Genomic DNA, 12,021 nt, shown 5'->3' with positions numbered 1-12,021 from the left:
TCCGAGCGTACGAAAGATAATGATTATAAAAAATCTCCTATGCCAGCGGGTGGGACGTAATAAAGCAGAGTTTTTAAATAGCCACTAAAGCACGAACAGCCTCAATCATAAACGGACGTCCCTTAAGTAAGAGCAGCCCTTCTTTTATCTCTCGCTATTATTTCGACCCTCGTATCCTTTTTTTTTTCTTCCGCCGACGGGAGTTCCTCGCCGTTTTAACGATAACAATTAAAAGGACCACCGTTCTCTACCAAAGCTAATTATCGCGGAGACACTTTTATTAGCTGCCTCTTCCTGAGAAGGGAACGCCTCCTGAATATTTCGCGATCGTCGCACGGAACTCCGCTCGATTGCTCGATACACTCGAGTAGAACGCGGATTTGTAGGAAGCTATCAAACTCAGAAGCGTAATAAGAAATGCTAAGGTTCCAGATGGTTTACACGCGATCGAAGATTCTAGACAATAGCAGCCGCGATTCTACGCTTTAACTTTTTATGTTTTACTCGTCGATAGTTCCAGCGTTAACTTTCAATTCGGATAATTTAATAAGACTGATTTGTAATTTAGAATAGTTTAACATCGCTAATTAGCCAAACTGAAAATCCATTAATTCCAAAGTTCAATACGCTCAATTATCAACGATGTAGAAATTTACAGTCCTCCAGATCAGTTAATATAAATTCCAAGATGTACCAAAAACAAAAAAGATTGGTACTTCGCGTGTAAGACATAAATTATTTTAATATATTGATACGCAAATATTTCCAGCATACATAATCGAGTATAAAAATTAGGTTAGTGACAAAAAAAAATTTTATTCGTTCTACTTGAACGAAAGGCGAGTATCGACGGTATCTCGAGAGTTCGCTAAGCGGCCGTAGATCGAGATCACGAGATCGCCCTTCATAAACGTACAGCGATATGAAACCGTTTGTACTAGTCAGCCGCTGCGAGAACTCGTTTGCAGTGGGATTCACACATATCATTAAAAGCGCTCGACTCGTTAGCATATTATCTCTCGCAATGGTGTAATTACGCGTGGCACACGACTGCATCCGATAAGAACGAAGAGTGTCCCGATGCCCGATATGTTCGTGCCGCGATGGAAAACTTCGCGACAACTGCGTATGCTAATCTAATTAGCTCGTAAGGTAATTACACAGTGACGGTACTTGTCTTCTGAGAATTTCGAAACGCAGTTGCTCCCGCGTCGCGGCTGCTAATTATTATGAGATTCTGCGCTCATCGGATACACGCAAAAAAAGAAAAAGAGAGAAGAGGGAAGGAAACAACAACAGTAAGGAAATTTAATAACGACTAAGAGTAATTACTTAATGTAAGCGGTACGCGTGACTCGAGCGATGATTTATAAGCAGTGTGATTTTATTAAATGTAATTGCAATAAGGGGCATTAGAGACGCACGAAGTACATATTAGAAAATTACACGTTTCAGTGAGCGTAACATGTAAATTGTAACATAGGGAACTTTCTTCCTTGACGTTCACAGTTTGTCGTTCGATTAAAGGAAAACGAAGTTTACGATACTAACGAAGAGGATTAAATTCCACCTAATAACAACATTTCTTTCCGAGTAGTTCCAAGGTATCGATATCGGAGGCCGTCTCGTAAAGGCCGAAATGAAACGACAGGAACGCGGGGACGGGTACTTGAGAACGTTATCGCGAAACGAGTATCATAGAAGTACAAATTCCACATTTTTTCTTCTTAGTGTAGGTATGTGTGTGCGTTAGAGAGGGTACGGTGCTTCGGAGCACCCTAATATCCCTTGACGCGTAACGGTTTCATTTCTACCTCTGCCCTCCTCCTTTCCGCATTTTCCTCTCGCACGTACGCGTTACCTAGCCTAACCTTCCGTCCCTGTCGCAAGATAAACGATCAGTCACACCCTGCGACTTTTATTTCTCGCAATCATCCGCGTCTCACAAGCCTACTCGTCGCCACTTTCCGTTCGCTATCTGCTCCTTCATCCTCTCTTCGTTCCATCCTCGACGATACAGGACTTCCTGGCGTTGCCGAAGAACCGAGAGACTCGGCACTTTATTGCATAGCGTAAACTTCGCGTCGTAAGGATTCGACTGCTGATTGAAAAGAAATCGTATCTCCGTCTCGGGTCTATAGCAGTCAATGGCGGTAATCGTCGAATAAAATTTAAACGATGAGCCACGCGCTCCTGATATCGAGGACCAATCGCGAGACCGTCCCATCGAAATGAAACTCCGCTCTGCATTTGTGTATTATACGATTTGTTGGATAAAAACATATATTTTGAGCGGAAATATTCTATATTTTCTGCGTCACTGACATTAGACAGAAACAAATTTTCCGACTTTGTACAAGTAAACCGAATATTACCTCCCCATTAAATGAACGAAAAATGGTGAATTGTTCGTAGAAACGAACTTTTCCGTATGACTTCTAAGTCGATTAGAAAGAAATCGATCGAGTTTTTGTTCCGGAGTTGTCAGCAGAGACGTTCGCCCGTATTTTTGTTCGCCGATCGAACTCCAATTATAGGACGGTTCGCATGTACCGGAAAGAGAGAAGGAAAAAAACGCGAATAAACGTGGACGGACCTTCCTGGCCTCGGACGCGAGACGAAAGTAAAAAATTGAACGATATCCTCGTGAAACGGGGGTGACCTACGAAAATGGCCGGACGGAATCTATTTTTTACGGCTTTGTGTGTCTCCATCGACGTAGGAAAATGAAAGCGGTAATGCGACGGCATTGATAGATTCGCCACCATTTGGAGAATGGTCGGATTATGCGCGGCATAAATACGCAATTTCACCCCGAATACTAGCGGGTCTCCCCTTTGGGAATAGCCGATGCTTATCCGCTTCAAATTAACAAATTGCTCTGCACGGATACGCTGACAGTGAACCATGGCGTCGCGCAACATCGCTTAATCTAAAAGGAACAACTACTCCGCTAACGAGTCTTCTCCGATTTCCCAGGACAAAGAAGAAAAAAGCCGGGTGACGAATGAATCGGTAGTCGAATAAGCTTGACCACGCAACGTTCTCCCATCTTTTTTATATACTTCCATACTAAACGTACGTAGAAAAACCTATATCAAAGAAAAGCAAACACGTTTTCCCTCTTTCGACGATCGTCCAACTTCGTGCTGTCTAATTACCAAGCGAACGTTTGCCGGTGAGCCACCCTGCTGTTACCGATCCCCAAGAAATTGCGACGCGGAACCTGACGAGTATTGTGTCGCGTTATGTTGTTAGCTTTTTTCCCTTCCTTCTGTGTCCCTTATGCTTATTGTACCTGCAACCGCACCCTCCATGCACACTCGAAAAACGTACCTCTGTCGACATCGTGTACACGTTTATATGTAAAGATTGCACCCGGGTGCGCACGGTGATTCCCTATTATGCGGTTCACGGTCTTCTCCACGCTCACCTTTCCACCCCACGCACCCTTCATCCCAACTATTCACCCTCGATCTTCAGCCTGGCCCCACGCGGATGCGCTCGGTGGTTTGACCTTATTTCCATAACGTTTATACGTACCGAAAGGGAGGCTCTCATCGAGATATCAGAATCCTACTTCCGGCGCGGGACGACCACCTGGCAACCGATGACCATCGTACCATACTGTTACCGAAGGTTACACGGTTTCAGTTTGTACACGAAATCGGGCCAGTCGCGTGCGAGACTTTCACGGTGAACTACATTCCTTTTTTGTCCTCCTCTCTTCTTTTTTTTTTCTTTTTTGCGGTATGGAACACGTGCTGCGATCATTAACTGTCGAACAGTACCGTGCAATTCGTGCAGCGATACACCACCCGTTGCAACTTAACCCGTCAAGAACCAGAGTTGCATCGACGTACCGTTTCGTATTTGAAATTTCTTTTCGATCGATTTGCATTATTGGACATTGTTCGATCGACATTGTAGCTACGAAGAGGAATTTCAGGAATATGCTCGACATTTTTTCCTTTTATTTTACCATTTCCCATGTAGATTCAACGATTTTACAAAATCCGAAGAAATTGAGATTCCTTTCAAATTACAGCGATTCTTTTCGTATCTGCGATTTGCGTAATAAGATTCTGTAACGTATTTATTATCCCGATACGTTTGTCGGACATTAGGAAAACAATAACTTACTTCGTTTATGCTTGCTAATGTTACGTTTACGTTTTACCGCTTGGCCCTTAATGTTAACCATACCCGATGCTGGCAGAACGTGCATCGGAGAGGTCTTTCTAATTTAGAATATTTCCGGGAACGCGACACGTTCGCGGTAACGTTATTTTTGCTCGGGAGAATCCGTCAAACGAAGCAAGCCGCGTTTGCTACGCTTCTATCTAAATCTAAATGTAGGGGAAAGTGCCGACTATCTCTAGCATAGCGAAACGACCGAGTTTCTCGTTGAAATTCCGAGAAGCTGATGCCAAGAGAATTCGATTATCGGTGTATTAATCTAAGCGAAATTTCGAAAATCGATACAGCTGGGATTAATTGCGAGCTACGAGGTTCGGGCCGCGCATAGTGCACAATAACTTTGTAATTGAGTAATGGAAATAGCGGCTTCGTTCGTACGATGAGGCTAAAGAAATTGGATCAACGTGGAGGATCTAGCGTGCACTATTCTTGATCCGAGAATGTACTTTATGGGGAATATCCGTGAGGAGTTTCGAGGCAAACGTGATATCTCTCGGCCGGATTTATGTGGGGCGTTATGGTCGTCGGATCTAACCCACTAGAGCTAGTCTTATGCTATAAACCGAGAGATAATTAAATTATGGGAATAAAAAGTGACGGCGGAACGCCGTGGTGGCAGCCGGTCCTCTAGCAACGGCGCGAAGAAAAATCGTAAAACCAATCCGACCGACAAATCTGTATAATGTTTAGCGATTTTTATCGCCTTGCACCCCTCAACACTAAAACCTTCGCGCAACACACGCTGTATGCGCACGCCCGTTTACGCACATCGAATTTTCAAATGGAAATGAAAGATTTTATGTTGTCGTGAAAGATCGTGAATGCGCGTGGAACGGTTGGCGCGACAGTAACCCTGACTCTTTTCATTGTACCTCGTTTCTTCGACAGCTGTGTATCAAAGGTTTAACGAACTGTAACTTAAAATTGCTCTTTGATGTATTATTGACATATTATTCGCGATGCGCTGTTTGCAACAGTATACCGTGGTAGAACAAGTATAGAACAGAGTTTACTGTAGCTGTTATCCGTAGATTTTTGTCTAATGATTAAGTTATCAACCTACAACGCCTCGTGATTTGAAAGTTACGCTCCTTATTACTACGTTATTTTATTCGATTGTTATACCAACGATCTATAGAATCTATAGAAATATAATATATAGCCAAATCTATAGAATATCTTAGCCTCTATTCGTTCGACCGATGCAATAGAGCCGCTCGTAGTATCGGTCCACCAATTATTTCCAGCGATGTAATAAACTTTCATCGATAGAAATTTTTACGACGACAAGCCGTACACGAAAAGATATTGACGGTTAATTCGGATAATAATGGATGCAGGTGAAATTAGCCGTGTCGTTAGCGGAGAAGAAGTAAAGTTCCAGACGATCCTAACTAATCCCATCGCGTAGTGCCATAATCGTCTCGGACGGCGGCGTTAATCAAGTTCCGAAAATACAGGAATGGCCGGAGGTGTAATTTCACCCTTATATACGGGTGTTAAAGCGCGCCGGAATGGCACCCCATGCATAACGCCTCTCGCTTGTACGTATATATGTAGCTACAACCAGTATACCACCAGTTTCCTCCCACTCGTAACCAGTGCAGGTACTATACATATATCTGTATATCGTAAACTACGTAGTGGAAGTGTTAAATCTTCCGCGCCAAATGGGAGAGGACAAACTTACGCGGAAACTTGGGAAATCGCGGCGCTCCTCAGCCATTCACCGTTGCTTCGCGTTCGGCTTTATGCATGTGCTCGCAAAAAGCACCTAATGGCCCGTTTACGCTGCCACGACACTGATGTAGGATAGTCTAGGGACGCTTGAAAAGAATACACGTACCAAAGTGAGCAACGAGGACGTTAATCGATCCGTACTTGAAAGATGCGAGAAGAAGAATTTTGGACGCAATAGATTTCGTACGGGCCACCTTTCGAACGAAATGAGAATGGCAGAGGTGATTTGGAAGTAATCGAAATCGATGAATAGATTTTGCAGCGCCAGAAACTTGGTACGAATGACGCTAAATATGTTATAGGTGACAGAGATACTCGAACGATCTCTGGAATCCAGATGAGCGTCGCTCAAGTCGTTGCGATCGCTATGGTTGTTCAAACAGTTTAAAACTCGCAGGTTCCTAGAATAATCAGGGTCCACGAGATCTCCGGCGTTCCCTAACTTCTCAGAATCTTAACTTTCTGACTTTTCTTCGAGAATTTCAGAACAGAATTACAGAATTCCAGGTTTCTCGGACCTCTAAAGACTTCAAGATGCTCACGGCTATCGACATATCTAGAGTTTTTAAAGTTCAGTTGAAATTTAGGTTCGATTGTACCAATTTCTACGAGTCTACGTACAATTTTGTATGCACGTGATTCCACGGAGGCTTGTGGATCTGGGATTCTACCGAAGTATCTGAATCCACAGGTGACTGTACCACACACTACGCATCTACACGCGATATTACTGTCGACTTGTACATATCCTTGCCAAATTTGATGAACCTAATTCTGGATTTACTATGTTAAACATTCTGATGTTATGTTAGGTTCAGCCTAATTCATCGATAATAATGTGCAACTTAAAGGATACGAATAATCGAATAAGAATGATAATCTCGGGGTAAAAAGCAATTGGATATATTCACGATATAAAGGACTGTTTACAACTTGGACACAATTGGTCGTGTGTTACGTTACAACCTATCAAATTTTAGTGTGATCTATCAACCAACAAGCTTGTAACGAATCGCCGTTTAACACTTTCCATCCCCAAGCATCAGCCCCTACGTCGAAGAACTAACAATATCTCTTACGGCTGATCGGCTTGTAATAATTGCGACTGTACGCTGGTACACTAAAAGGGGAGATGTTTTGTGTTTCCGAGGCCTTTAAATCCCGACTTTAAATTCATTTCGTACCGACGATCGACTCGCCATTGTCCCCGCATCTGTTCCTCGGTCTGTCCGCAGGGTTTAGCTTAGGAATTAGGGGTCGAGGCTGGATTTCATTATCGGTATAATTTTAAAGTGGCTGTCAAGGGGTGATCGTAGCTTTTGACGCTTCCTTGACTGACGGAGGGTGTCTCTTTCTCCCGGTAGTCTCAAGCTGAATCATCGTTTAAAACGTTTTGTTTCGCCCGACTAAACCCCGAAGACCAGATAGAAAAGCTGTCGCGTGAAATACATTCGACGCGAATCCAACGAACCGACCCTTTTACAAGATTAATGGATATCGTGTCGACTTAAAGTAAACAAGACTAAACAAATATAGTAACGTCTTCGACTAAACTTTACTACCTTATCTATGTATACCTGTGTTATATGGTTCGTACCACATGGATCGTAAACGTTCCACGTCTAACTCATGAATACGTTCGTCGTACAATAATACGTGTGCACCGATAGACCTCGTGCGAGATCATCTCAGAGGTACACAATAAACGCATCATTCCCGTTCCACTCTGTCGGTCGATAAATTTACGGAAGATATTCTCGGCTGGTGGAAGCTTGTTATTTCCAAGCGGAGAATCTGCGCGGCGCCGAGCAGAGATCAGAGAAGAATCCATTGAGAGGGGTGATACAACGAGAAAGAAGAGAAATAAGAAGAAGAAGAAGACGAGGAAGAAGATCACCCTCGAGTCCTGACATAACATCTCTTCCTTTGAGGCTTACGGAAAGGATCAGAGATTCTCGACGAAAGGACGACATGTGAAATCGGCACAAAAGTGACCATCGTCTGGTAAGCGATAGAACCACGAAATTGGCCTGCCCTCGAGATTCAGCTTAACTCTGCAACCCTCCTATCCATCGTATCCAACGTGCAACGGATCCAGAAAGTATTTCGCTTGAAATAACACGGACGATGATGCTTCGAGCTCCCGGGGCACTAATGTCTAGACAATATTTGTCTTGACCCGGGCAAGAAAATAATAAGCGATGAGAGAAAGATACCCGCGTCTGTATGGTGGGCACGGAGGTCATAACGGGGTTATGAGCTGTGAGGTAGTTAAAGTTTTCAACTGCCGTCGCGATATATATGCCTGCCACCACCTACCCCCTGCCCCCTGGCAGCTCGCAGCGCTGCGAAGCTCGTTCGTTACGTGTTTCGCGCTAAATTTGTTCGATATCCTCGAGGAGGATACCGTAAATCCGGATATGCCGGAGGAAATTGCTCTTCCCCGGCGTCGGTTGGCTGGGAATTCTCTGACGAGAAAGAAAACGAAACGACTGAGAGACGGTAAGCAATTTTTAGCGACCCGTCGACGAGGCTGCTCGTACTTTTTAAGCGAATCGAAAGGTAATTATACGCGGAGAGTTAAAACGTTACGAACGTAATTGAAGTTCCTTGTATTTGAAAGTTTCTCGAACAAGACCGTTTTATATAGTAATGTGATTAAAATAAGTTGTTAAATTTATAAACCCAGCGAAATACAGAGAAGAAGAAGGACAAGCATAGAATCGAAAGTTTTACGACAGCAGGATACAATTATCCGAATCGTGACGCAAGTTTGAAAACGTGCTCGATGAGATTCGTTATGTCGCTGGCCCTTCTTGTGCCCTTCGCCCACCACTAATGACAACGTCAGGGTGCTTCAGCCCCTATCATAATTCGCAGCTTCTGGTTTTCTGTCGAGGGTTGTTGACACAATGCGGGCGCCTTACCGCAGCCCTATTCGTGCCCAAGACCGTCGAATATCAATAAAGATAGGAAGAGGAGCGAACGCGTGGAAGAAGAGTCGAACAGAACACGACCACCGAACGTTTGGACATCGTTTGGGAAACGTTGCTGCGGGATACGGAGATCGTGACGAGATCAAAGAGAACGTTTTGTCCTAATGACCGTCTTGCACGCTTGTGCATCGTCGAAAAAGCCGCGGGATACGTATTCCCCCGACGTGAACTCGAAATTAAATCGAGAATCTCCGAAACGAGGCGAAAGTAGACGTCAAAATACCGATATCCGACCGTACCACCCATCGTGTTACATCGTCCCGTCGCCGTTGGAGAATTAATTCCATTGTTACGAGTTGCGTAATGACCGAATTATGGCGTATACATGCTTGGCGAGAAGAAACGTACAGTCAAACGTTCGACTAATTTCTCGTTCGTAATTTATTCGTAACCGCGTGGCAAAAGCTAGACGATTCTACGTTCGATATTAATAGCTAACAGAAAGCAGCTGCGATAATGATTACGATTGCTTAGCCTAAAAAACGGGCCCCTGGGTAACGCGAACTCGAACAATTAATCTAAATGTCACCGGGAGTTAATTTATACCGGCGCGAAATCGTATATCAAACGCTATCTTCTTCGGATATTCTCCAGGGTATAGGATATATAAAGCATTTCCCGTTAACCAGCTACGAGACCCGGCCTTTATCAACCCTTCAACGGGTGTTTCCTATCGTTACTTTCCCGGCATTACTCTGTGCCAAGGTTGTTTCACGGTTTAATTGCTTTTGGAACGAAAGAACATCGTTAATAGTCTTATAGGAAATAGTTAGCCAAGGTAACTGTAACTGCACGTACCAACAGGAACGTAAATACGTACCTACACCATCGTCCATAATTATTTCCACGCTGTCAAATTATCACGTACATATAAAATGCGTAATTATCCCTTTAACGTGTACGAATGCCTTTAATCTCATTTTCAACTCTGATCTTACCTCGGGGAGACATATTTAATTAATAGACACTGTTAAAAGCAATAGTTAATTGGTATAAATAAAAGAGGAAGAATCGCAAGTATACATCCGAGTCGCATGACGAAAATATCAATATTTTTATCGAATTAAATCAAATGCCGAAATAGTTCTAAAGGGTAGTACTTATGCTTTTGCACGCAACAAGAACTCTTTCCCTGTTTCGTCGACTAACTCAATCGCCAATAGTTTGTACGTTAATTGGTTCTTCGTGCGGCAATACCCAGCAATCAAACACAATTTCATCTCCAATTGATCGAAACGATTTTCGTTATTAAATCGTACGCAGCCAGGCCATGTCGTTCGATAATTTCGCTCCGATTTAGATAGCAACGCGGAGCTTTATCTCACAGTCGAAACCACGGACATCGATGTAGCAGGACGGTATTAATATTTATCAGAAAATCACGTTTCTTGCTGACGGACGTTTTATCGACCATATCGCCGGCATCTTTGAGCGAAAGCCACCTGTATTATGTATTATTACACGCGCTGTAAGGCAACGCGATAGCACCAATAAAACGAGAAGGAGCAGAAGCACGTCGCGCGATATCGACCGCGTGTCTAGATAAACAGCGAGTACATTGGAAACTGGCGAACGGATCGATCGCAATTTCACGCGAAACGTTAGCAGTAAAGCCATACCGGTGTAATTATAAACAGAAGGTGGTTTGCACGACGATAAATCCCATTCTCGACTTGGCTACGTGACTCATTCTCCTTATTTTATTCCATTTGATTAATTCCGAGCAGTAAAAGCAGCGTAAAAGCGCGACGGAAGTAGAATCGCGGACGACCGAACTAGCTCTCTAGCGTTTCGTGACGACAGTTTCACGTTGATCCCCCTGTCTGAACGACGAAGAAGAGAGAGCGATCGTTTTCCGGTACTACCGTTTGTCGTTTCCACGTACATTCGACGTACAATGTAAGGGACAGAATGGAATCGTAGCGATTTCTTTCTCGCAGCGAAGAAACCAGGAGCAAGGGTAAAGTCGTAATTTTAACGGAGCTGCATGACTCGCATTTCGATGTCAGCTCGCGTTTCAAGGCTATTACTCTTTTATTCCATTTTTCTTTCGCGGCGATAAAATTTTTCCCGCTGCTGGATGTCGAGACGCGTTGTCCAGTAGAATGAAGATATTAACTGTCTCCGGAGCGAATATTTCTAATTGCCAGCTAGCCCTCTCACCGAGATAGACATTCATAAAATCTTTATTATCGCGGTATTTAGAGTTCGGCTGCCAATGGTGAGTCGTAGAAACGATCGTAACACGGATTTCAGGGCATCGTGCGTGGAATATAGCCCAGTAGGATCGTCCTGCATCTTACTTTTCTTTCACGAAACATGTCCAATATTATTAATTGCGAGGACACGTTCGCCCTAGAGACACCCGCCGCTTTTACTTTTATCGTGACATAAAATCCACAGTTATAAAGGAACTCACTGATCCACGCTGCGTGAGGTCGCTACTCTATCAACGGATGCCTTTTCGAAGTCGTTAAAGATGCCTCGCGTCGAAACTCCAACGCACAGAGGAACATGTCGTTAGTGAGTCTCGGTCGACACGCGCGCGCTTTCAGCGTATCAGGCTTAATTTAATTAAGACCAAGAGGCGTTAGAAGTGGTAGGTCACGAGTTACGCGCGCAGTACCAGTCGGAAGGCACAAAGAGATCTGGGAGCACAATGCCGCGATTGTTCCGATGGTCGGGACTCTCGTTACCGTGTCTCTCGTTGCTCATAAATCGCCTTGTTCCTTTAGCCCTGGCGCGAGTACGAGACTACGCGTAAGAGTGAACGTATATACGCGAAAAAGGAAGCGTGTTCGTGCATTGGTCCGCGTATCGCAGTCGCTGCAGAGAGAGAAGTGTCAGCTGTAACTTTTATTGGTTATAAAAGCTCGAGATATTATGCTGAGCCAGAGTAAATACGTTTATGCTCTTCGCGTCTCCTTTCGTCTCCTATCTTCCTGATTCCTCTCCCACCCTTCTTCCACCCCGGCAAGACTCCCGGAGCCTTATCAATCTAATACATTTCATATTTTATGGTTCCTTTTTCGAAGTGGTACGAGCCATGCCCTTAGGGGCGCGTATCCAGCTGTACCTTGTGTTT

The sequence above is a fragment of the Bombus affinis genome, chromosome 7 (assembly GCF_024516045.1).
Source record: "Bombus affinis isolate iyBomAffi1 chromosome 7, iyBomAffi1.2, whole genome shotgun sequence".
Lineage (NCBI taxonomy): Eukaryota > Metazoa > Arthropoda > Insecta > Hymenoptera > Apidae > Bombus > Bombus affinis.
The sequence above is the reverse complement of the archived record's forward strand: the minus strand, read 5'-3'. Positions refer to the sequence as shown.